The 25224-nt window shown below is 45.4% G+C and overlaps 1 protein-coding gene across 2 annotated transcripts in view; it reads left to right on the top strand.

The window, feature by feature from the left end:
• Positions 1-25224, top strand: part of ZHX3 (zinc fingers and homeoboxes 3) — a 65389-nt gene that overhangs the window by 19961 nt on the left and 20204 nt on the right. The window contains exons 1-2 of one of the 2 annotated variants that reach the window (XM_075012228.1): positions 14895-15098; positions 15199-15307. The gene's annotated coding sequence lies outside the window, so the exon portion shown is untranslated. Of the gene's footprint in view, positions 1-14894; positions 15099-15198; positions 15308-25224 lie in introns of those variants that run through there. The other variant, XM_075012227.1, reaches the window with a different exon arrangement.

The raw sequence follows: 25224 nt of genomic DNA, 5'->3' as shown, positions 1-25224 counted from the left end.
ACAGGCTTTGGAGGAGGCTGTAATTGAACTGGATTTAAATCAGTTGTTTCCAAACTTGTCGGCATCACACCCCCCTTTTGATTTTTGAGAAACCCTCGCCCCCCACCTCTTCTTTACCATCATCCAACCCCCCTTTTAACCAAAAATTCAATTTGTTACTTAAAGTAAACACAAGAACTTGATGATAAAATGTTGTTTAAAAATTAAAAATAAGCATAAATAGTTTTTCTTGGCCCCTTGTGGGTGCCTGGTGCAGCCCCAGAGGGCCGGGTGCCTGAGCCCCTTGCCAGCCACCAGAACTGCCTGCACCAGCCACCTGGCCGCCTGAAACTTGCGCTGCCAGAGCCACCCACCCAAACGCCACGCCGCTGGGGGCCAGCCAGCCTCCCGAACCCCACGCCACAGGGCCCAGCCACATGCCCACCTGCCAGCCGCTGGGGGTCAGCCGTGCTACTGGGACCAGCCACCCACATGCCAGTTGCCCGCCCCAGCCACGAGCCAACCACCTGAGCCACCCGCCCAAGCCCCACAATGCCAGGGCCAGCCTCCTGCCTGCCATCCCGAGCCGCCTGAGCCCCATGCTGCTGGGGCCAGCTGCCCGCTTGCCAGCCTGAGCCGCCCAAGCCCCGCGCTGCTGGGGCCAGCCGCCAGAGCCCCGCACTGCCAGGGCCAGCTGCCAGCCCGAGCCACCTGAGCCCTGTGATGCTGGGGCCAACTGCCCAAGCCCCATGAGTCCTGCAAGCCAGCCAGCTGCCTGAGCCCCGCAAGCCCTATGACCTGCCCACCTGAGCCCCTCTCCTCTCCTCTCACAAAGCTAGGCACCACCAGCCCCCAGCTCTTACCCCATCCCTCTCACCTGAGCCAGGCACCTCCAGCCCCACATCTAACCCCATCCTCCTCCTTCCTCCCAACCCACACTCACACACCTTTGCAGGAGGCAGCCAGCTTCAGGTGGGTCTTCGTCTGCTGCCTGATTTTTGTAGTGGTTGTGCTGGGTCACCCACATAAAATGGCAGGGCTGAAAGCCAGAAGCAAAGGCCGGCTCTTTCTTCAGCTGGGGGTGTGTGTGTGCGATGGGGGGGCTGGGTCACCTCATGCCTCCCCCTGAAATTTCTTCACACTCCCCCCGGGGTGCACCCTCCCCCACCCCCCGGTTTGGGAAGCCATGATTTAAATTATGCAAAAGCTTTGAAAAGGAGTGTCACTGGAGTATCGAGCCTGCTGAATAAGTCTTTTATCACATATAACAATATTCATTTAAGAAAGGAAGCGTCACGAAAGAAGTCCCTTTTATGAAGGAATTCTGTCCTCTGGAGATATATTTTGCAAATATATTTTACTGTGCTACTACCATGAAGTTAGCTCAGTTTAACTTTGGCTTCTAACCTGTTTTGTCTTTAGGGTCCCATGCGCTAGCCCAATGGGACAATGTTGCAAGTTTTGCAATGGGGGAAAGCATAAATTTGCACAAAGTAATCCTGAAATATGTACCTTCTCTGCTGAACGTAAATCTGAACTATCAGCTGTCAGCCAGTGTCCCTTTAAAAGGCCGGATCAGGACAGAACTAATAATTTGTTGAGTGGGTAAGAGAGCAGCAACTAATACAGAGCTTGTTTTAATGTTGAGAGAAAACTGGCTTGCTCTGAGTTTTCCACATCAAAGGCAGGTGAATTTGTCAGTTACACTTCACTTTAAAAAGGAGGTGATTGAATTTCCAAGTGTGGAGGGTTTGTTGTAACAACAAAGGGTATGTAATCTGTGGAGCACAGCTTATGAGGTAGATAGGTCTGTCTTATTTTGTGGTTTGAAGCCAAACGTTTGGTTGAGCTGCTTTTAACTTGGGAAGCAGGGTGCTTCTAAAGAACAGAAACGTGGGACTAGAAACCCCCTGCCCACATACGCGCAATTTAAAGTGCTTTGTTTTCAGAAAGCATCTCTGATGACAACATTCAGACACTGCTTAAAAGTTGCACTTCCAGCTGGAATTCGTTACCTATGTTATTAAACCTAATTTTACTGTAACTGAAAGAGCAAAATGCTTTTCTGTGTCGTTTTTGTGCAATCAGTAGCATTTTGCACTGTGCAGTCACTTAGCACTGCCCAAGGTCTGGGGCAGAGTAGATTTAAAAAAAAAAATCTGTCGGGGTGGTGATAGATCCTGCTGTGAGGGCAGGGGACTGGACTAGATGACCTCTTGAGGTCCCTGCCAGGTCTAGGAGAGATGTATAATTAGTCAGTTTCCCACATTCTCTTTTTTTTTCACACAACGCTAATACATATGATGGTAACACTGTAAGAATTTGCCATCCGGTGTGTCACATAAAACTTAGCTCATTTTGAAATTGATCTGATTTCAAGTTGACGAGATCCTTTGTTAATAAGCTTTGAGTGCGAACAGTGTGAAAATTGTAAATGTGGCTTGTTTTTTTTTAACCATAAAGTCAGCAAACACGATCTACAGAAATATTAGCTTTAACTAAGCACAGTTTCAAAGCTGATGTCAGTGAGACTGGAGAGAGAGTTCGATGTTAGAAAAATATTATCTTTACTGCAGAAGCACCTGGAGTCGCTGGCCAGAGCCTTGTTGAGTTAAGCACTCACTGTTCATAATCTATCAGAGTTCTCCCTGTCCGAAAGAGCTTGGAGTCTTAAGTAAAGATAGGAAAGGATCTTCCTAACTCCGGGGAAGAAGATCTTGTAAGGGGATCTTTTATGTTCTTATTATTCCTATCTGCTACAGTGCAGTCAGAGCTTCTGCCTGTTTTCTAGCAGCACTCTTCCACGTGGTAACTTAGCTTCTTCCACTGGAGTTGAAGTATGGGGAGCATACTAGGGTGCTGTTTTTTTAAAACAAACTTTTCTCAGGGAAAGGAGGGAATTCGCTGTAGGACTTTGAGCTTTTGGTGTTACAGGTTGAACCTCTCTAGTTCAGTATGCCTGGGACCTGACTGGTGCCAAATAAGAGAATGTGTCAGACCGCGGGAGGTCAATATTATCTAGCACATTACCAACACTTCCACTGTTGACTGGGCTCTTAGAAGACATTTAAGGGTAAGTTAGAGCTAAATAACAGCCCAGAGCACTGAGAGCCAGGACTGGTGGCTTTAAACAAGCTTTATGGGACCACAGGAAATTTGGCCACAGCCAGAAGTGATCATCCAGCCAACTAGAAAGCATGCTGGACTGTAGATATTGCTGGACCATAGAGCTGAACTAGAGAGGTTCAGCATGTAGTGGTGTTTTACGTGTAAAGGAGTTTGCTAAACGAGTGCATGCAGTGCACACATGACTTGAAGCACTCTTAGAAATTTAACTGCAAGCTGAAGCCAGGTCCACAACATGCGGTCTTGTAAGCAGAAGGTGTTAAATTGCCAGAGTGCATGGCTCTCAGGAATGGTTTATTTTCAGATTCCCACTTTTTCCACAGTGTTCACAATAAATATTCCCAGTTGTTTTCATCAGGCAAGTGAATGGGTAGGAGTGGTGGCTATTCTATGGGAAATACATGATTAACTCTCTGGTTCAGCTTCTTTCTGGAGCAAACACTGCCTGATTTGTTCTTCAGCATACCTATGCTCATTACTGGAAGGAAGATTAAAGCTAAGGCTTTGTCTACACTGCAGGGTTCGTTTGGTTGTTTCCCTGGACATTACTTATTTAGATGTTCTAATGTCTAAATTAGTAATGTTGGAAAATCACATTCACACAGTCACAGCCTTGCGAATGGAGAGCTCTTATTTACAGCCACAGCATTGCAAAAGAACCCATCACATGAGCTGATAATAGCTGTACTGAGTTCACACACGTTCGTTTTCGACCTTGAAAAGGGAGGGGGTTGGCAAAAGTGGTTTGCAGAGCTGGAGTAATTATTTTGCTGGGAAAACCCTCTTGCCACGAATCATCCTGCTCGGCTGTGTGAATGCTTTGTGATTTTGTTTTTTGTTTTTTTGTTTTTTTTTGTTTTTCCCCCAAAAGAGGTTTTTTTCTGACCCCGTCCCCAGTTATAGACAAGCTCTCAGTCAGGGTCAGAACTTGCAGTATGTTTTTCCCAGCCGAGAACTTTCCAGATGGAAACCTGTCCAAAATGCGCTAGCTGGGGAGTCGTTGCTGTTATGGGACAACATGGGCCACCTCCGCTCCTGGCTGCTGCTGCATAACTGTGAGGAGCGTTATGTTTCTGGTTGATTAGTGACTTCTTATTTACCTTGGAGTCTTTGTTCCTTCTAGAGCTGCCTTGCTTTCGCAGAAAGGTCTGCAGAGTTATCCCCCTCTCCCCATGCAGCCCCTTCCCCTAAGGAGCTCTGATTTTATGGCTCAAGGATTATGCAGCTAGGGACAGCACTAAGTGCAAATATATTCCTGCATGTTTGCCTGGGTAGGAGGTCCCCTACACAGATCTAAAAGCTTTCAGAGCCCCAAACATGCTGAATATACCTAGCAGGCACAGGAAAGAGGAGTGATGGAAGCTTAGCTCCCCTCTTCACAAGTTCCTGGCTGCATTGAGTAGGTTTTCTGCATCATAGAGTCACCCCGGGCGAAAATTAGTAGGCAGGATCTGAACTGTATATGCCTGGGTGTGTGCAGAATCCATGTCCTCTACAGATTTCTTTGCTTCCCCGCAGAAAAATTACTTTCCAATAGGGAAGCAAAAGGAAGCTGCAAGCGTGGTCACGTATCCCTCCCTAGCAGGGCAGGTCTATTCATGTACCCAGAGCAGCTGGAGACAGGTAAATCCCCACGGGGTTTGGGACACCCCAGCTGGTAGCTGTTATCCTGTACCATAATCAGCTGAGTCCTGGCTAGGCTGGAAGCAGGCGAGATCAGGGTTTCCTCTTCCCCTGCAAGGAGTGGTTGCAAGGTCAGACCCATCCCCAGAAACCTCCCCATGACTGCAGGATGCTTAACATCCTCCCCTGCTTCCTGCCCCTGTTGCTCCTCCACCATGGAGGGAGGGGTCACTGTTTGAAGAGCTGCTCCCCCATTTGCCAAGCACCCATGCAGTAAGACCTCCCTACCTAGACCTCTCCACCAAATCCACCCTGTCCAGCCAGAACCCCCCTAAACCTCCATACCCAGAGCCGACGCCCCGGTAGGTTCCGTTGGCCCTGCATCAGGAACTCTCCTCCTCAGTGGGCCTCTATGCATCCATACCCCTACCAAGGAGCCTGCATGCAGAATACTCTCCCCGACACCTGGCTCCCATCCCTCCACACTTGGACCCTGCCTGGCTGAATCTGCCTGCTGCACACCTGGTGTAGCAGGGCAGGGCCCCAGGGTATTTCTGGGGTGAGTCCAGCCCTTGTGCTGAGACATGTTTGGGGGCAGGCTCACTGCTAAGTCCATGTCCTGGGGAGGAGAGGGCTGAAGGGTCATTCCCCACCATCATGCAGCCAGTGACCCGCATTCTCTCGACATTGTTTATCGACAAGCCGAACTTGCAGCATTTTTAGAGTGCGGGTGCAGAATTTTTAATTTTTGTCGCAAAATTCCTGCAGTCGTGAGCGCTCCTCTCTGGATAAGACCTTCCAAAGCCTCCGCGTGACCTGGGAGCACAAATTCTATTGACTCTCAGTAGGAGCTGCATGCTTCTGTCGGTCGGGAGTGTTTGGGTAGAAAATATTGCACCAGCACCCTTTGCCTTCTGTGAATAGTCCTGCAAGTGAATGAGCATGATTTGGTCCCTCTGGGGCAAACAGCGTATTTATCTGAAGTCCCTCAGAGTTGGGGATAGCCCCTGAAAATAAACTATATGTCTGGCTCCATCAGGTGATGGAGAGAAAATGAATTTGGATCAGCATCTAGTGGAAGCCAAGCAAAGAGCCCCTCTAGAGTTGTGTCCACAGAAAACCTGGGGTTGTGCTGCACAGGAGGGCTATTTCTCAGTCCCTCCCTTGCGGTGAGTCAGTATATGCAGTCGCTAAAATCGTATGCAAGGCTCCAGTCTCATTCCTGCAGAAACTGGTGCTGCCTGGAACTGTTTCATGTCCCTGGGTTCCAAAATGCAATTTAATGCCTGTGAAGTTGAATGATTCTGTTCCAATATGCCTTGCTGGAACAGTCTGTTCCGAACACTGTCATATGGAGCCTTGGGTTAGCAGTGAGAAAGCTGAGAATGTTCCTTCTAGAGTAGCTGCCTTTCCTAACAAGTACTAAAGAGGGTGAATTCCCAGCTCCGTGGAAGATCTGCACTAGACTTTCACTCAGAGTGGTCTCCTGAGATCGGCTAGAGAGACCTGTTTGCAGCGTGCCTCTGTGGAGTTGGGTCTTTGTGCAGAGTGGCTCAGAAATACGTTGTTATCGAAAAAGCCTCCAAAGTGTCGGGGACCAGAATTTAAAACAGTGCCTCTGTGGAAGAGTTGCTTCACCGCGGGTGTGCCCTCTTGTGGTGGGGTGCGGCTTCTTAGTGCTTTTTCCTCTGCCGACCGCTGCTCCAGCAGGCCTCCAGGCATGTTGTGTTTATTCCAACCCCTTCCAGGGTAATTGACATCTGCTAAACTCAGATAAATGTTAATGCTGTCTCCCCAGTGGCTCTCTGCTCTGTAGGCTTGCCCCCCACAGTCCTGGCTCTGCGGGGTTGTCCTACTCTTGCATAGAGCTGCCAGATTTTCAGAGTACGTATGTGGGACATGAGCCCCACTGGTGGGAACCCTGGCTGGAGAATTTCTTTGGCAAGTCCTGTGTCCCGCATTTATGCAAACATATCCTCCAGGACTGCTGAGATACGTGGGGCCCAGGGAGACCTCGGCAGTCCCACGGGACATTTTTGCGTCAATGCAGAACACAGGACTTGTGGAAATTTGGGACTGTCCTGCAAGTCTGGCAACCCTAGCAGAGCAGCATTTCCCAGGATTTCCCCCAGAGGCTCGTCTGCACACTCAGTAGTTGTCGTCCCATTTGTACCTACCTTTCCCAGTGCAGGGAGGAGAGCACACACTCTCCTGCTGGGTTCCGGTCCAGACACCCTGGAGTAATTCATCTACCATCTGTTGTCTCCTTTGAGTCCTCCATCAAGTCCTTTCCGACAGGCTTTTACCTGTGCCTGCCTCTCTCCAGGCCTTTCCTCCTCTCTAAAACCAGAAGTACTCTTGTGGTACCTTACACACTAACAGATATTTGGACCATAAGCTTTCATGGACAAAGACCCAGTTTGTCAGATGCATCTGGGTCTTTGCTCATAAAAGCTCATGCTCCAAAATATCTTTTAGTTTATAAGGTACTACAGGACTTCTCATTGTTTTTGCAGATACAGACTAACAAGACTACCCCTCTGATACTTTCCTCCTCTGCGACTGCCAAATACTTCTCCTGAGTCCCAGCGGCCCCATCTAGGCATCTTCTTGTTCTGGGCATGGTCCACCAACCAGGTGCCTTAATTGAGCTCCCTAGCTCCAGCCAGCTCCTTTAGTTCTAGCATGGGGTGTGTACTACATCTGTGCTCCCTACGTATTCTTTGGGTTTGCAGGAAAGCTGTTGAGAGTAATGCCAGCAAGAAAGCAGCTTTTAAAATTCAGCTGGACACACTGTACCTTCCAGACAAGCGCAGACCAGATAACCCCTACTTATTGCAGAACAAGGTGGAAAAGCCGCATAATTCCTCATCACTTAAGAGACCTCTCCGTAGCTGTATCCCTGTCTTAGTGCAGCCTGCGGGCACCTGAGCAGGGCTCGCCAGTGTTAGAGCACAGATTACAACTATCACCAGGATTAAAATGGTGTAGGGAGGAGTTCCTTGTCCCTGGCCACTCCCCTCCTCACCATTAAGTCCACACAAACAAAACGGAAAAGGAGAAACAGTACAAAGTTTTTTTTTAAAGCATTTGCAGTAATGTTCCTGCTCACTGTTCTTTTGAGAGCATTAAAAACATAATGCTCAATATTTCAGTGGGAGCTTTTGCTAGCTGGCTACAATTGGCCCTTTGAAAACATAGCTGGGATACATACATGCATGCATGCATACATACATACAAGGACTAAGCACTTGGACTACCATTTTCCAGCATGGTTATCTAAAGTTTGGGACCTAAATTTGTGTAAGTGGTTTGATTTTTCCAAACAGATCCCATTAATGTGGGGGTGGGAAATTATCAATAAAATGCTAAATTAAAATTAATAGTTACTGTTAAATCTCATCACAAATATACTCCACCTTCTCATACAGTCTCATAAAAATGAATAAGTGGGTCCACTCTGTCCAGCCTAAAAGCCAACTCTAGCTTCTTGAAAGTTTTGGGCTTTCAATTTCTGTTTCAGTCTCTGCCCCAGGCTAACACTTGCAAAGACAGGCAGGCTGGATAGGGTTGTTTTTCTTCTGTGCTTATGTGGTGGTGGACTTGGGCCAAGCACGGCAGTTAGTTAAGACATTGTCTAAAGACAGAGAGACAATGTATAGGAAAAGGCAGAGGCAGCATAGAAAGAAGAAGGGAAGACATTCAGCAGATGCACAGCTTCCTATATTCCCCCACACTTTTGCCATGGTTAAGCTGTCATGACTTCTGCATGTAAAAGAGACCTTATGTGGGAATATTTCAAAGAAATTTGTTCCCTGGGTAAAAAATAAAACCTGGTAAGTGTAAGCAGTGCAACAAGAAGATGCAGGGCCTGACTGCAGAATGAAACATCAGGAAGACTGCTTATTGGGAAACAAACAATGTGGATGAAGATGTGGCTATGTCTGAAGAACAATGTGGATCAACTTTGCAACGCCTGTTAAAATAAGTGTGATTTGACAAGTAAATTCTAAAGCTGTTTGCTGTGTTGCTAGAGAAAAAAAATTCTGCTTAGCTAATCCATATGGCTTGTTTAATTAGTTAACTGGGCATAGACGCTATCACCCAAGAACAGTAAACTCTTTCATATCCGGCATTCTGCCATCCGGAACTCTCAAATAACCTGCATTTTAACTATAAGTAAATTTTGGTCACATTTTCCATAAATAAAGTAAAGTAAATACAAATAAATACAGCAAATACAGTGCAAGTTTACAATGTACAATACCACAGTTGTTGGTACATAAAATACTCTGCATACATTTTTGTTTGTTTCTTAATATCTAATCCTGTTTTCCGTTAGCGTTAGGCATTGCTATGAATATCTCTCTATTATCCAGAATATTTGAATGTCCAGCAGACTGCCGGTCCCAGGGCTGCCGGATATGAAAGAGTTTATTGTATACAGCAAAGAAAGTTACCGTAAGAGAAATGTAGAGTTGCCAGTGGCCACTGAACATTGCTTTCTTGGTTTATATCACATAATATGTGCCCCTTATTTTGGAACATTGTGGCCCCAGACTATAATGGTGGTGCTATAAGTCAATTCACTGTTTTACTTTGGAATGACTCAGCTGTCCCAAAGGAACCTTATCCTATACTCATTTTCAGTAGGACTTACTCCAAAATTAAGTGCCCTCTAAGCACAGTCAGTCTCAGCTTTTTTTGGAAGTTGAAATCAGATCTGTATCAAAATGACAGTGGGAGTGGGGAATCTGAGAGCTAGTTATAGAAGTTTTAAGGACACCATCTATTTATTTTTCTGAGGACTTGTCTCATCTTTATTAATGACCTGGATGAGGGACTGGATTGTACCATCAGCAAGTTTGCAGATGACACAAAACTAGGGGGAGAGGTAGATATGTTGGAGGGTAGAGAGAGAATCCAGAGGGACCTCGATAAATTGGAGGACTGGGCCAAAAGAAATCTGATGCGGTTCAGCAAGGAGAAGTGCAGAGTCCTGCACCTGGGGCGGAAGAATCCCAAACATTGTTACAGGCTGGGGACCGACTGGCTCAGCAGCAGTACGATGGAAAGGGACCTTGCGTTTATGATGGATGAAAGGCTGGATATGAGTAAACACTGTGCCCTTGTAGCCAAGAAGGCTAATGGCATATTGGGGTGCATTAGGAGGAGCATTTTGAGCAGATCTAGGGAAGTGGTTATTCCTCTTTATTCAGCACTGGTGAGCCCACACCTGGAACATTGTGTCCAGTTTTGGGCCCCCTAGTATAAAAAGGATGTGGATTTGCTGGAGCAGGTTAAGCGAAGGGCAACAAAAATGATTAAGGGTCTGGAGCACAAGACCTATGAGGACAGGCTGAGGGATTTGGGCTTTGTTAGTTTACAGAAGAGAAGACTTAGAGGTGATTTAATAGCAGCCTTCAACCTCCTGAAGGGGAGCTCTAAAAAGGAGGGTGAGAAACTGCTCTCAGTGGTGTCGGATGGCGGAACAAGGAGCAATGGTCAGAAGTTGAGGAGGGAGAGATGTAGGTTAGATATTAGGAAAAACTACTTCACCAGGCGGGTGGTGAAGCATTGGAACGCGTTGCCTAGAGAGGTGGTGGATTCTCCATCCCTTGAGGTTTTTAAGTCCCAGCTGGACAAGGTCCTGGCTGGGATGACTTAGCAGGGGTTGATCCTGCTTGAACCAGGGGGCTGGACTAGATGACCTCCTGAGGTCCCTTCCCGCCCTGTGATTCTGTTAGAGTCAATGCGATCTGAAATTTTTTTAAAAAACGTTTGCCAGCCATCAACTGACATCTTGGGAGCCTGCTTCCATTGCAAATGTGAAACATTTATGTAACAGTTAAGATTTAACTTTTAAAAAAATGCTATTGTTTGTTTGTGATTTAATAAGGGCTATTGTTTCCTAATTTACTGCTGCTGCATCTGCAGCTTGACACAGGTAATGAGAATTATTTACTATTTCCTAATTTAGTAATACATTACACAAATTAATAAAAATACCCTCTTAGATGCTGTAAGGTGCTGTACTGAGCTGTAAATGAACATGTTTTAGTCACCGGTGACCATTGTTTGAAGAAATATGTGTATCAGTGGGAAACTTGGTTTGAATCAATGATTTAAATCAGTCCTCCCAGGAGCCACTGCAAATGACCCTGCCATGGAGTAGGCTGATGCAGTGACTAGTGAATTCAGAAGAGCTTTTGAATAATGCTCCTGTCTCCCATCTGCCCCCATGTCATTGTGGGCATTAGGAAGCGTAGGAGGGAGCTGGTGCATTTAGGTGCATTCCCCTCCTGACTAGCAGGCTCCATGGCAAGCGTTCATCCCTTCCCCTTTCTGAAGTAGGGCTGTTCTTGCCAGAGTGCTTGGCACGGCAGCTTCTGCACAGCCCTGGAACTGTTGAAGAAAATAACACGTTTTGAGAACCCCTTTTGATTGGAGGTCATCACACAGTTAAATTGTATCCTTGTATAAGTGGCATCTCCCTCCTTCATGGCCCGACCTCCTGTGGAGAGAGACTTGGAGAAGTTCTTCTTGTGGTACCTTCCGTGGCCTGCATAGAAAGTCTCAGCTCAGCCTGAACATTCCCCTTCGGAGCAGGCTTTGTGCTGTGCCCTCAGTGGGTCCTTCCATAAGGAAACGTGGTTTCCGGGAAGCTCTCCAAAAATGTGAAACCAAACTGTTGCTTGGAGGCAGATTGACTTTTTGGTGTCTGATGGCATTAGAGTGGGTGGCTGAAGCTTAGGCTGAAATTCCCCTCCCCCTGTTCATGAAAACATATCACATATAATTACTTAGTTTTCATGTGTCAAATATCTGATCAGCTTTGCTGCTTTTTTGAGGAAGTTGTGGTTAGTTGGAAGAGCAGCAAAGGTAGGTGGTGCTGGCAGTTCAGAGAATATCCTTAGTTGTAATAGGGCTTCTCTGGAAATCACTAATATAAAATGCATCTGAAACTGGGAATTTTGAACTTGTATTATTAAAAGGAACTCCTGAGATGTGTCTCTGTGAAAGAGTTGAGTCATCTTTGCCCATTTGGCAGTACATTGTGTAGACAGTTTCACTGTTGGGCCTCACACATGGTTTTTGGGGTTGTAGCTCAGTCTTTTTTTTTAACTTGAGTTCCCTCTGTGTTCCTGTCCAGACCTCTCCTGTAGTGTTTTTTTATATGCCTGTTGAATAAGGGTTTGTGCTACCGTATCTGAGTATCAGGGCCCAAGCATTACAAAAGTGTTTGGGGGTTAGTCTTTGGTGGTGATTGCAGCTTGGTCTTAAGAGAGCTAGGAATTACCTTACGCATTACAAAGACAGCTTCCCCATCTTTGCTGTTTGTAGTGATCTCATACAAGTCAGTTAACTTAATAGACACTTGCAGTAAGTAATTTTCTTCCCCGCCCTTTGCTGCCTCTTTCTGTCCTATGTAGCTGCCATGTCAGTTTTCCTTTCTTCCCCCTCCCCATCTCTCTCTCGTGTTTTTGTTGTGCCAGTTTCCTTTCATCAGAATTTCCAGATCTGAAGAAGTGGGTCTGTCCCATGAAAGCTCATCACCTAATACATTGCAAAACAAAAAAGCAGCCGTGTAGTACTTTGAAGAATAACAAAATAATTTACGGGGTGATGAGCTTTCACGGGACAGATCCTCTTCTTCAGATCTGGAGATAGCGCTGTACTGGAAATGGCATGATGGTTTTGTAACACAGGTGCTTCATATTTTCAGGGCCCCCAACTTGAGACACCATACAAGATATCTTATCTGCAACAAGTGCTAAGCGCTAACTCTCAGACTAGACGCTAGATGCTTCTTGAAATCTTGGCCATATGGCTCTTGTTTATAGGTGAATTGGACCAGCACTTGTATTGGTAATGTGTGCAATAAAACAGGCAGTGAAATAATTATAAAGGCAAGCTTGGATCTGTGAAAACTGGATATTTTCTAACTGCTGCTATCACAGAAAGAATTACAGATAAGCTGCCTCTACAGCTTTCAACGCTGCTTGTTACAGGATCTTTGTGGAGGCTACGAGAATAAAAAGCACAAGAGCAGCAGTCTAAAATTTGTCTCTTGTTATTCATGGAACTTTTCCGGGCTTATAAAACTTTGTCCTCTGTTATGTCAAGGTTCTGACATTCAGAATTGACTCTTTCCCAAAGCGTGTTGATATCTAACTTGTTAAACAATTTATAAGAATAAGCATTCAGGAAAAGCATTTGGCAAGAGTTTAAAGCAGGTCTTCTCTCCCCCTTGTTCTGTTGTTCTTGTAACCTGCCAGAGGTCTAGTTTTGCGCACACAGGCTGTGATCTATGTTGTAACACAGTGTCTCAACCCTTCCATACTCCTGCATCCTTTTCAGAAGTCTGGTTTGTCTGGCATAATCCCCAAGTAAGTTCCAGCTCACTTAAAAACAACTTGCTTACAAAATCAGGTGTAAGAATGCAGAAATGTCACAGCAAATTATTACTGAACCCCTTTTTCATCTTTACCATATCATCGTAAAAAAGATTGATTGGAGTATAAATACTGTAGTTATGTTTCAGTGTGTAATATGTAGAGCAGTATAGACAAGTCAGTCTGTATGAAATTTTGGTATGTACTGAGTTTTATGCAAACTTTGGCAAATACTTAAATAACTTCGTCATCATATACCCAATGGTGTGTGTACCTGCCTGGCTGAGAACCTCTGAAGGCCTGTGCACACATGCTTTTGAAAAATCTTGCCCATGATATACAGCCCAGGAAACTGATGTGCCTGCATATGAAGGTTTCTGTGACATCACAAACTGCGCTTTGCTGTTATAGTTACCAAATGGTTATTTGCACTTTGGGGTTTGGTGGCTGGGGGGGAGAATGCAAATGCCTTAGCTACTGTGAAATTAACTTCCAGGTCTAAGCTGGAGACCTGTGATCACAGGAATAGCGGTCTCAAGCAAACATTAGAGAGAAATAACTACAGCAGAGAACATTTTTAAGAGCAGGAACATAAGCTGCTGTAGATAAAGGGGAAAAGGTGTAGAATATGTTTGTGTGCTCTTTGACGAAGTGGTAAGCTTTTTTTTATTCCGTGATACGTCTTCCTGTATTTACTTCAAAAAATGCCATTGATACTCTATCAAATGACTGATACACAGTCAGTGACTCAAAGCTATTTAAAGAAAGGTCAGATTCCATCCAGGGTTGTTTCCTGAATAGTATGGAACATGAATAGGCTTAGAAATCCACCGTTCACATAACCATGTTTAAGATAGAGCACTCACAGGACCTCACCTTTCTGAACTCTTCCCAGATCTATGTAGATAATTTTGGCCCCTGTTTAATTTCCACCTGTGTAAGGTTTGGAAATGTGGAGGTGCTAGCAGAGGTTTCTAAAAAGCAATAAAAGGGAAATCCCCTCCATCACCTCTTTACAAACATTTCTGCACCAATTGTCTGGATGGAAAAATGATGGTCATATTTCCTCAGATACATTTTGCTGATGAAAACAAAGTAATCCAGAGAGCTTATTTTCGGAAAATCCTCACCTAGTAAGCAGCAGAGATTTAGAGGAGGACTCATGACTGGCAGCAGATGCCAGCCTCAAAAGACAGAGGTGCTTTGGATTGCAATGACACCTCTTTGCTGGGGCTTTCTCTGGGAGGTTGCAACAGATGTGTTAAGTGCTAGGAAACTAGTGACATTTTTTCCCACCCCCAAGTTTTAGCAAAAAGCAATTACCAAGTGTGAATTTTCCTTCCTGGCAAATTCTAGTGTGGTTTTGATTGCCTACCCTGCTATGACTTTCTGCGCACCTTTTTCCACGGCAGCTTTTACATGTAATTTTATCTGTCTCTGAATTTCATGCCAAATCTGTACTTGATCATTTATCCCTGCAGAAGGCTATGTTTGTAAATTATGAACTATCTTGGGCTGACTTTGTGTTTATGGCAGGGAGTGTATGGGACAGGACAGCAGCCGAGGAAAATGGAGGTGGGAGAGAGAGCACACATCTAAAAGTAAAACTGCCGGTTTATATTTAGCTGCAGGCTGCAGCCGGGTTGGTTAGGTTGCTGTGTTCTGTACTTTAACCATGGTCCTGGCTGTTTGATCTTTGTGGTTCTCTGCTACTTTAGGAAGCCCACTGAACAGCTATGGATAACTAGTGTAGTTGGAGCTGCTGCATTTTAAGTTTAGTGTATAGTCCCCTTGCTGTATGCAGATTTGTGCATTTGGTGCCTACCTGAGTGTTCAGGAACCAATCTGTCTGATTAAAGTAACTTCTGATAAATAGATCTCCTTTCTCATTACGTCAGAAATTGAAGGAGAAATTATTGGGCACTTTGCTGAGGATTTTCTACAGTGTCTATGTGGGCAGAAGGCCTTGTGAAGGTGTGGTGACTTGTGCATTCTTATTTATAGGAAGAAAGTTGTATTTTCCTTTGGAACCACAGTAGTAAATTTGGGGATGATATTTTCTCTCTTTTCTTAGAGCCCTGAGTCTTGACGGCAGCTGAAGGGACTATGCCACTTTAAGGATGCATGCAAGTAAGGAGGAAGGGCTGGAAATAACTACATTATGGAAATGTTCTGTTTTACAGGTAAGTGTCAGTTTGAGTATTTTATAGTTTGTGGGACTTACATGTAACATAAGAACATGTCTGAATGCACGTGGCGGTGGTTCCCAGCCTTTTCAGTAACACAGCACACTTCAATGAGACAGACAATTCCACAGTGCACTCGCTTTTTTTAGCTGAATCAGTTGCTCATGAATGTCACATTTACTTACGTTTACTATGGTGACGGTCTTACTGGAGAGGTTTGCAACATAGGAGCGCAAACATCCAGCAAAACAAAGATCATATGGGATGTTGAGTAATTGTGTAACTGCTGAAAATTTGATTACTCATGGGGGGAGGAAAACAGCTCCAGAGAGCAGGCTCCCCTCCCCACCTCGCTGTTGGAGTCCCGCTCCAGCAGATTCTCTTCCTCCCTCCCTGCCCCCTTGCCACTGCGAGATGGGGAGGGGACAGACTCCCCATCTCGCAGCCTATTTGGGTCCTGAAGCAGCATTTCAGCTGCCTCCTGGCATGAACAGGCTCCTGCGGGGTTGGCATTTCTCCCTGTGGTGGCTCTGCAAAGAGCTGCACTGAGGGGAAACTGATGAAATTTCATGGCACACTTGGACAGTTTTCATGGCACACCAGTGTGTCGTGGGATACCGGTTGAAAACCACTGGCATGGGACAAGAAAGCAGTCATGTAGCAGTTTAAAGACTAGCAAAATGATTTATTAGGCAATGACCTTTCATGGGACGGACCCACTTCTTTGGATCTGGAAATTCTGAACCCTGGCATACGGTTCGTCTGAGAAAGAAAGATGGTATATTTCGACTTGCATCTCTCTTCTTTCAGTGCAGTGAAATTAAGTAGCTCAGTGTTGATTTTGGAGGGAGCTTCTACATTCCAAATATGAAACTGAATGAATAAAATACCAATTTAGTTCATAACTGAAGATAAAATATAGAGCCCAGCCACTGGCCTGCGCCACCACCCTGAGGGTCTGGAAGGAAGTGCAAAAAAGGCCAAGGAAGCATGAGTCCTACACCCAGGCCGTAGAGCTGCTTTCTTGTCCCATGCTAGTGGAGATGCTCCTTTGGAGGCTACTGTAGCCGAGCCGCTGAAATATTTGGATATGTCCAAACTGCAGTTACGAAATTTGCAGCACCGGCCACCTCGGTCAATTGACTCAGACTCTTGGACCTCAGGCTGCCTGGTTAATGAGCTGTGTTGGTGTTGGCATTTAGGTGCAGGTTGTGTTGTACTTAAAAGAATTATGCAGAATCTTTTGCAGTGGAATAAGGCAAAATGCCACATTTATTGGTAATGCAGACCTCAATCACTACTTTATCATCTGCATATGATATACTATGCTCATGCACTCATACACAAACACACTCCACCTTATTGTTGTTACCAGCCAGTTGCTCCTTCTAACTTCACTGATCAGGTGAGTTAGAATGGGGAGGGGTGGAGCTGGGTTCTACTGATCTGGATTGATGCTCCAATGTTGACAGGATGAAAAATCCGGGGTTATCCTGCAAGCCACCATCGGTGCATAGTAGCCCCTTTCTCTCTCTCTCTATCTCTCTCTTTCTCTCCTGCAAATTGATGCTGATTAGTCATCCCATGCACATGCAAAACCTCTGCACTCTTGGCTGTCAGTGATCATCCCTGGTGCCTTCTTCTGGGTGCTCCCTCAGTGCTGCCACATTCACCTCCAAAGAGGGTCTTTAGAATCTGCTTTTGAAAGAAGGTGCTGGCTTTTGACTCCCAAGGTCCTCAGTGGCTGGCGTCCCCCTCATCCCCCCCGGCACTTGTATTTTCCAGAATAGCTTCTTTTGAAATAGTGCTGCTATGCACAAAATGCATTTTGAAATAGTGCTCAGCTCTCTCGAAATACGGCGTCCACACATTGATCTTATTTCGAAATAGAGCCCTTGGCTGCATGATGCTTGTGTTGAAATCAACTCTAGTCCCTGTCTACACAGCTCCCATATTGAAATAGCCATTTTGAAATACGTGCTATTCCTCGTGCAATGAAGTTTACCAATTTGGGAATAAGCCAGACACTATTTTGAAATTATTTTGAAATAGTGGTTGTGTTGGGTGGACGCTAGGGTAGTTACGTCGCAGTAACTTTGCCATGTAGCCCTTCTCACAGAATAGAAAGGTATGGCTAATGACTCTCAAATCCTTTCAGTGTTGAAGCGGATTGCTTAAGGGCCCTGTGCATTACCCCAGGTTTAGTGGTTTGCTTGGGCAGACAGAATATTCTGAACTATTTTCCAATTACCTGCATGGTGTTTACAAGATTATACCTTAAGCAGCGATATCTTGCTGGAAGCTTCTCTCTTCTGTGATGCCTTGTGTTCGCCACTTTAGGGATCGGCTAGATTTCGGATTTGCTTGGTTGATGTTATAAGTATTACCCTGAAGGGTCTTTGCTGTGAATTGCAGCTATCATGAGCGTCTGAGTTCATCAGAGATGAGCCCCACAGACTGTTGTTATTTCTCCCCTCTTGCTCACCTGATAGTGTAGACATCCATCTGCTTAATCTTTTCCCTGCAGGTGATTATAGCAACCATTGCAGAGTACGGTGCAGAGGGGAATTCTTGCCATTCTGCGCTTTACCCCACTGGACACGCTGTCGCTGTGGAGCTGTTTCATTCAGATGCTTCCGTGTGCTCGTTTTGCCTCTGCGCATGAGAAGAAAAGAATTGCTGGGAAAAACATACAAATTGTTTCTTCCTCCCTCAGCCCCAGACGCTCAGTGGATTTTGCCAGCTCAGCAATTCTGCCAGTAGCTAAACGATTTTATGCTTCAGGGTTTCAGACTTAAAGCAGAGTTGGAATAAAATAGTCGTGTAGTTGGGTGGTGGCAGCGTAACTGTGAGTCTAACCTGGCCTTAGAAACCTGCCTGAGTTACTTACGTTGTTACCATCTCTCCCTCAGTGTTCATTTTGTGCAAGTTTAACGGTGGTAGATTGTTAGCCAGGGAGACTGTTTTTGTTCCTTACTCACAGCATGGGCAGCAGCAAGCTTCCCCTGTGCTGTCAGGCTAGTTAATCCCAAATCACCTCCTCTCTGTCCTTGGGCTCTTTCGAAAGCTATGTTTACGATGGCGCTTTCCTTGGTAAAACTTTTGTCCCTCGGGGCTGTGAAAAAACTCCCTCCTGAATGGTAAAGTTTGAACAGCAGCTCTGGTGTAGGGAGTACTTCAGCCGCAGGCCCTGTGCTCCCAGTGCCAAAGCTACCACCCGTCCCTCATTGGTGATGCTTTTATGTTGTCACCGGGAGAGCGGCAGAGCTTACAACGGCCCAGCTGTATAGACATAGCCTAAGACTGACAACTCTGAGGAGTTATGTGACGTAGTGGACAAATGCGTACTAGGGATCGGACCACCAACTGCCTTCCCTTAGATGCCTCTCTTGATTTTGGCTGACCTGGGTGGGATTTGAACTGGTGGAGGCAAAAAAAAGCTCCATAAGTCTATTACCAGTTTTCTGAATTCCTTTATTTTACGGGCTGTGCGCTGGGAACACACACGTGCTTTTCCAATACGATCTGTGTGGAACCCTTCCTCGGGTTAGTCAGTCATACTTAGATAAATGACATCCAAGAGCTAAACAAAACAAATCACTGTTCTGCCCCACAATATGCAGACTAGTGATAACACAGAGTGGTTGAGACTGGCTACATCTAGGGCAGTCTCACTGCATTCTGGAACAATAAGTCTTACGATGTGCCGTAAGCTGAAGAGAGAATCTGAACTGAGGAGGGATGAGCTAATGCCGTGGTAATATCAAATGAGAAGTAACATGGCCAGACTGGGTACTTGCTTGTAGTGGTATAAATTCCTTTTGGAACCCTTATTTGAAAGGGAGGGAATGTACAACTCTTAACAGAGGTTTTTCCCAAGGATTTAAGTTAAATAGGTTATTAACAAGACCCCCGAAACAAATCAAAGGTTTAAATGGTCAGTAAAATCCATTCCTCTCTCACTTGAGGTTCACTTCCTTGCTACTGGTGACATCTTTGACCAACTAGTTTTCCAGTCAGTCTAGTCTGAGGGCTTGTCTTTACTTCTCCAGAGATCAGTGCTCTGAGATTGATCTCCTAGGGTTTGATTTGGTGGGGCCTAGTAAGAACCTGCTACATCGACCGCTGATGGTGACCCTGGTACTCCACTGACGAAGGGAAGTTGGTGGGTGAATTTCTCCCATGGACCTCCTGCGGTAGGGCTGCCACAGAAAATCAACCTAAGGTATGTTGAGTTTGGCCACTCTGCTCACGTAGCTGGAATTGCACATCTTAGGTCTACTTGCCCTGGCCTAATTTATAAAATAATCTGCTCCAGAGCTTGTCCCTTCCCCCAGCGGTGGTTGGTCAGTAAAAGATATTCCCTGACCTATCCTGTGACCCACAACACTGCTACTGACTCAAGGAAATAGACTTTCAGTAAAATGGTGAAGTCAGGCCGCCTTTAGGCATCATAAAAAACCAAAATTGGCATAAGCCCATTCTCTAGTTTTATCCTCCCATGTGTCTTGGCAAGTAAATTTTCAGGACAACCGACTGGGTCCATAACACATATATTACAACCTAGTCGGTTCTCTCTGGAGGGTGAGGATACCAGGCACATTGTGAACCCAAACAATCTCTTGATTCCATTTTAGAATAATTCCTCTGGCTTTCCAAAAGATGACTCACTGGATAGACTTACTGCAGCCAAAACTTCGTAGATTTACCTTTACACTCAGGTAAATGCGAAACAACAACAAAAACAAACAAAGGAAAAAAACCCCACACCATGATATTACATTGGTAGCATTTTGTACATTAGTTCTGAAACTTATTGACATACACTCCCCTCCTACCCCGCCAGGCAGCTGTGTTCTATAAAATTTGACTACAATTGAGTAGTAGTTAATTCCTCTGCAGGAGTTATTTTAACATGATGAACCCAGTCAGTAATGTGTAACTTCATAGAAATTCTGTGAATTTTGACTTGCATAATTATAGTCATTTCCTTTTTTACTCTTTTCTAAATGTTTGGTTTTGCCAGGTCATATTAAGATTTGGAGCTTTAAATATGTGTTAGCAATGGAAAGAAAAGTTGCAATATTAACTCCATCTAATATTGCAAATATATTTCAGGATATAGGAAAATTAGATAATATAATATTGTTTGTACTTTAATTTTCAAAAGCCATCCCTTCGCTGATGCAGCACTGCCGGTGAGTGCAGGGCATGGAGGGAGGACACATGATTCCTTGTGCAGGTTCCCCCGCTCAGGTCACCCCAATGCCCACAATTGCAAGCAAGACCTCATAGCAATGAATATAGATGAGAACTGATGTGCAGATCACAGCCAAGCCTGCAGGCTTTGGAAACAAGAGCTTAACAAAGAGTTATGAGTGGAGCAGAGGAGAAAAACTCAGAAAAGGCAGAGCCCAAAGGGTCAGAACATCACCTTTAAATGTGACTGATACGGCAGAGATGGCCTCTTCAGTCACCTTCACATTAAACCAACTGTGTTAAATTCTTTACCTCTCGGGGCACGTGGTTTCTTGAGCCTGATGGGTGGTGTCTACTACTTTCAACTAACTGAAATGTCTCGCTCTGAAGGAACATCTTTTCTCTTCAAATTGCAAATAAAGAGCAGCTTTTAGCTCACAGCTGACCCCTAGAAAAGAGAGAGGTCTTTTTAAAAGTACTTGAATCTCCTATGTAAGGTTAATACACTCAACGTACCCTTCTAAATTGCCAGAGAAAGAGAGGAGCTCTGTCAAGCAAGGTTCACAGTGAACTCTCTAAATTGCAAATGTTTAAAACGAGTAAGTTTTAAAAAAAAAAAGAAGAAGAAAGAGAAAATGAGTCCTCTTGGCTCCAGTGATGCTGGATCCAAGGTTTCACTTGTTGGAATTTCACATGAAAATCCAGATCCATCTGCTTAATACCAATCTTGGAGAAAGAAAGTCTCACTGTTAAAGAGGTAGAAAACATTCACTGTCTGGTTTCTCTTGAATGCTGTCCCAATCACAAGATCCACTGTTAGTTAATTATAGTGTAAACTCAGAGTAATTAGTCATTGCTTTTTGGCCAGCGCATCGTATGTTCTTGTAAGATCTGTTAGGACCACACTCACAAGAAGCAGGGTCTGGCCAATTCAGTCATGAAAGGGAGATCTCAAAGGTTCAGGAGGGTGCTGCAGGAAGTGGGGTGAGTGATTCAGAACCTGGCGCTCTTCGGCGAGTCAGTGAGGAACAGCAACAGCGAGTCAGTGCAACAACCCGGTGTTACACATTGTAGACAAAAACAGCAAGAAGTCCTGTGGCACCTTACAGACTAACAGATATTTTGGAGCATAAGCTTTCGTGGGCAAAGACCTGCTTTGTCAGCTGCATGATGCTTATGCTCCAAAATATCTGTTGGTCTGTAAGGTGCCACAGGACTTCTTGTTGTTTTTGAAGCTACAGAGCCACACAGCTACCTCTCTGATGCATTGTAGACAAGGTTTAAAAAAATGCTCAGCTCCCATTTAGGCACCTCAGCAAATGGCCAGACTGAGAAAATTGCTGACCCTGGCCATGAGCTCTTTCACCCTGTGGCTGCGAGGGTTGCAGAGGAACTGCTAGAGGCCAGGCCCTTTGGGAAGTCTGGCCTCTGGGTGCATTGCAAGACCTCTGCATCTCCACAAACTGCCCATGCGTTGTGGGCACGGTGGTAGCTTCAGCACAACACAACTTCCACGGGCTTCCCAGGGGAACAGCCATTTCCTCGGGCTCGGACCTTTGCTCAGCAACTAATGAGACTGTTTTGCCTTGTGAAGGTTCCTTTGGCTGACTGAGAACTGAAAGCAGCCATGCTTTAAAATAGCTCCAGGAAAGGGAATAGGGTTGCCTTTGCTTTTGCCAGTAGAACTCACAAGTCGGCCTGTCTCTTTTAGGCTACGTCTACACGTGAAGCGAACATCGAAATAGCTTATTTCGATGTAGCAACATCGAAATAGGCTATTTCGATGAATAGCGTCTACACGTCCTCCAGGGCTGGCAACGTCGATGTTCAACTTCGACGTTGCGCAGCACCACATCGAAATAGGCGCTGCGAGGGTACGTCTACACGCCAAAGTAGCACACATCGAAATAAGGGTGCCAGGCACAGCTGCAGACAGGGTCACAGGGCGGACTCAAGAGCAAGCCGCTCCCTTAAAGGGCCCCTCCCAGACACAGTTGCACTAAACAACACAAGATACACAGAGCTGACAACTGGTTGCAGACCCTGTGCCTGCAGCATGGATCCCCAGCTGCCGCAGAAGCAGCCAGAAGCCCTGGGCTAAGGGCTGCTGCCCATGGTGACCATAGAGCCCCGCAGGGGCTGGAGAGAGAGCATCTCTCAACCCCCCAGCTGATGGCCGCCATGGAGGACCCGGCAATTTCGACGTTGCGGGACGCGGATCGTCTACACGGTCCCTACTTCGACGTTGAACGTCAAAGTAGGGCGCTATTCCCATCCCCTCATGAGGTTAGCGACTTCGACGTCTCGCCGCCTAATGTCGAAGTTAACTTCGAAATAGCGCCCGACGCGTGTAGCCGCGACGGGCGCTATTTCGAAGTTAGTGCCGCTACTTCGAAGTAGCGTGCACGTGTAGACACAGCTTTACAATGACAAGTGACTGCAAAGCTATGGAAGTTAATTTGTAATCTCCGAACAAACCCAGTCTTCCAAAAAAGAAACCTGCCCGGTTAGGGCCACAGGTGTATTTCTGATTAAAAGCCCAGGCTGTGTTGGTAACTAATTACGTGTATTTTTTCAGGTCAAAATTTCATGCATTTTTTTTCCCTACCTCATTTCCTTTACTGGCTTATGACACACAGGAACTACACCCTTTGCTGGACTATCCTCTTCTGACCTTTTGTAACTTGGCTCCAAACTGACTTTGGGTCTTTTGCAATACACTGTCAGAAGGGAAAAAATCCTTTGTTAAAACCCAGCCAACGCTTGCCTCAACATGGAACAGTTTGTTCTACTGAAAGAAAGAGCCAGTTCAGTGAGCAGAAAAAGCATTGCCACAAACGAGCATATCCCCCCCCAAAAAAGGGGGGGGGGCTGAAAAAGAGATCAGCCATATTGAAGCTACAGAAGAGTGAAAGGTAGTGGGGAAATCATGATTTTGATCGTAAATGTTTGCAGTTGGCTTTTCAGCGACGGTAACATTAAATTGGGAAATGCTGTTGGATGCTAAACTCGTGCTGGCATATGGCAGAAGAGCAAGATAAAGAAAATAATCCATCAACGCTTTCAGGAAGGGTACACAGAACGTGGACTGTACTGTGTCAGGGAGCAGTATAAAGTGCAGAGAGCAAACTCATCACAGTTTCTCAGTAGCGTGCCAAAGTACCAAATGTAGCAGCCTGGGACTTTCCCTTTAAAAATTTGAACCTTATAATTCTTTGACTGTTTGGCTCAATGATTTCCTGGGAATTAACTCTCCTCTGGGCCTTATGCAGCCGCTTGGCAGCTTGTGATCAACATGTGCCTTTAGCAGAGTTGGGAGCTCAGTGGGAGGGCTCTTTAAGTCCTAGCATGGCTTCAGACGCCTATTTCTTGAAGGTCATTCCAGGCTGGTGTAAAAGTTGGGGCCAGTATTGTCTGACATAAATCCGAGTGTAGTGCCTGAAGGCTTTGGCTAGGTTGTACAGTGCATGGTACAGCCCTAAAGCAAAATCAATGCCCTGCATGCAGTTCCCTCACTTACATGTGTGAATGGTCAGCCAGCCTGGCGCCTTTCTCTGCCTGTTAAAGGAGCCACGTGGTGTTACGAATAATCCAGAGAACAGCCAGGATAAATCTGACCTCATCATCCTTCTTTGAGAGCTGAAGAAAATCCTTGCTGAGCGCCTTGCCATCGACAAGGAAGTAATAAAGTTCAGAGGCCATCTCTTGGCCTAGGTAGTGGCTGTTCTAATGTTGAGTGTGGCATACCACTCTGTGAGCGAAAATGTGAGTGGGAGCATTGAACCTAATGGGTGTTCTTTCACTGATAGGACTGGCCAGTGATATTAAACTACCAGGATACTACAGAGAGAGCTGACTGTGCTGAGCTGGAATTGCCCTGCTTCCTGAATTGTGTGTGACCCACTTATCTCTGATACCTTATTTTAAGTTCTGAGCAGCTGGAGCTACAAATTGCTGTCCAGTATGCAAGTGGTGAACACAATCATATCTAGTGTTATCCTAATATAGTGCTATGGCATACAGACAAAAATAAGCAGTGTGCACTAAGTTCAAGTGATGGAAATCAGTGTCTTGGTGAATTTATAAATCTTGCAGTATTCAAATACCATTTCGTATAGCACCTCCCCATGTAATAGAATTCACAACCATTGTGCAGCCATAGAGGGTGTCTTGGAGGTAGATGGACTGAGGTATTTCTTGATACATGAACTACACCCATCAAGTAATGTGTTTTAAGAGGAATCCTCTGTTGTCTTGCAAACCTTTTTTGTTTATTCATTTCAAGCAGCATTTTTTTTTAAATTACGCCATCATCAGCTTATGAACTGCACTTAGAAATTTTGACCAGGTCCCTTCAAAAAAGGTGAGAAACGCTGTCTAATGCTTTATACTGGTGGCATTGGTTGTCAGTTTGTAATTCTTCGCTAGTTGTTGTCTCTAGGAACTTCCTGGTGCTCCTGAGAATGAAAAGTTGTGCAAACCAAGCAGCGGGAGGGTGGGAGTTGAAGTGGTTTCTAGAATGAAAAGGTTGAGGAACCAGTGGTATTACCATCAAATTTGGATAGTAACAGAGAGGTAGCCATGTCAGTCTGTACTCCAGCAAAACAAAGCAGCCGAAATGTAGCACTTCAAAGACTAAAAAAATGATTTTTTTGGTGATAAGCTTTTGTGGGGCAGACCCAGTTGATGAATACACCCCACTGGGTCTGTCCCAT

Source organism: Carettochelys insculpta, chromosome 17 (assembly GCF_033958435.1).
Source record: "Carettochelys insculpta isolate YL-2023 chromosome 17, ASM3395843v1, whole genome shotgun sequence".
In the NCBI taxonomy this organism is placed as follows: Eukaryota; Metazoa; Chordata; order Testudines; family Carettochelyidae; genus Carettochelys; species Carettochelys insculpta.
Note: the sequence above shows the minus strand (reverse complement) of the source record. Positions and strands in the feature narration are given on the sequence as shown.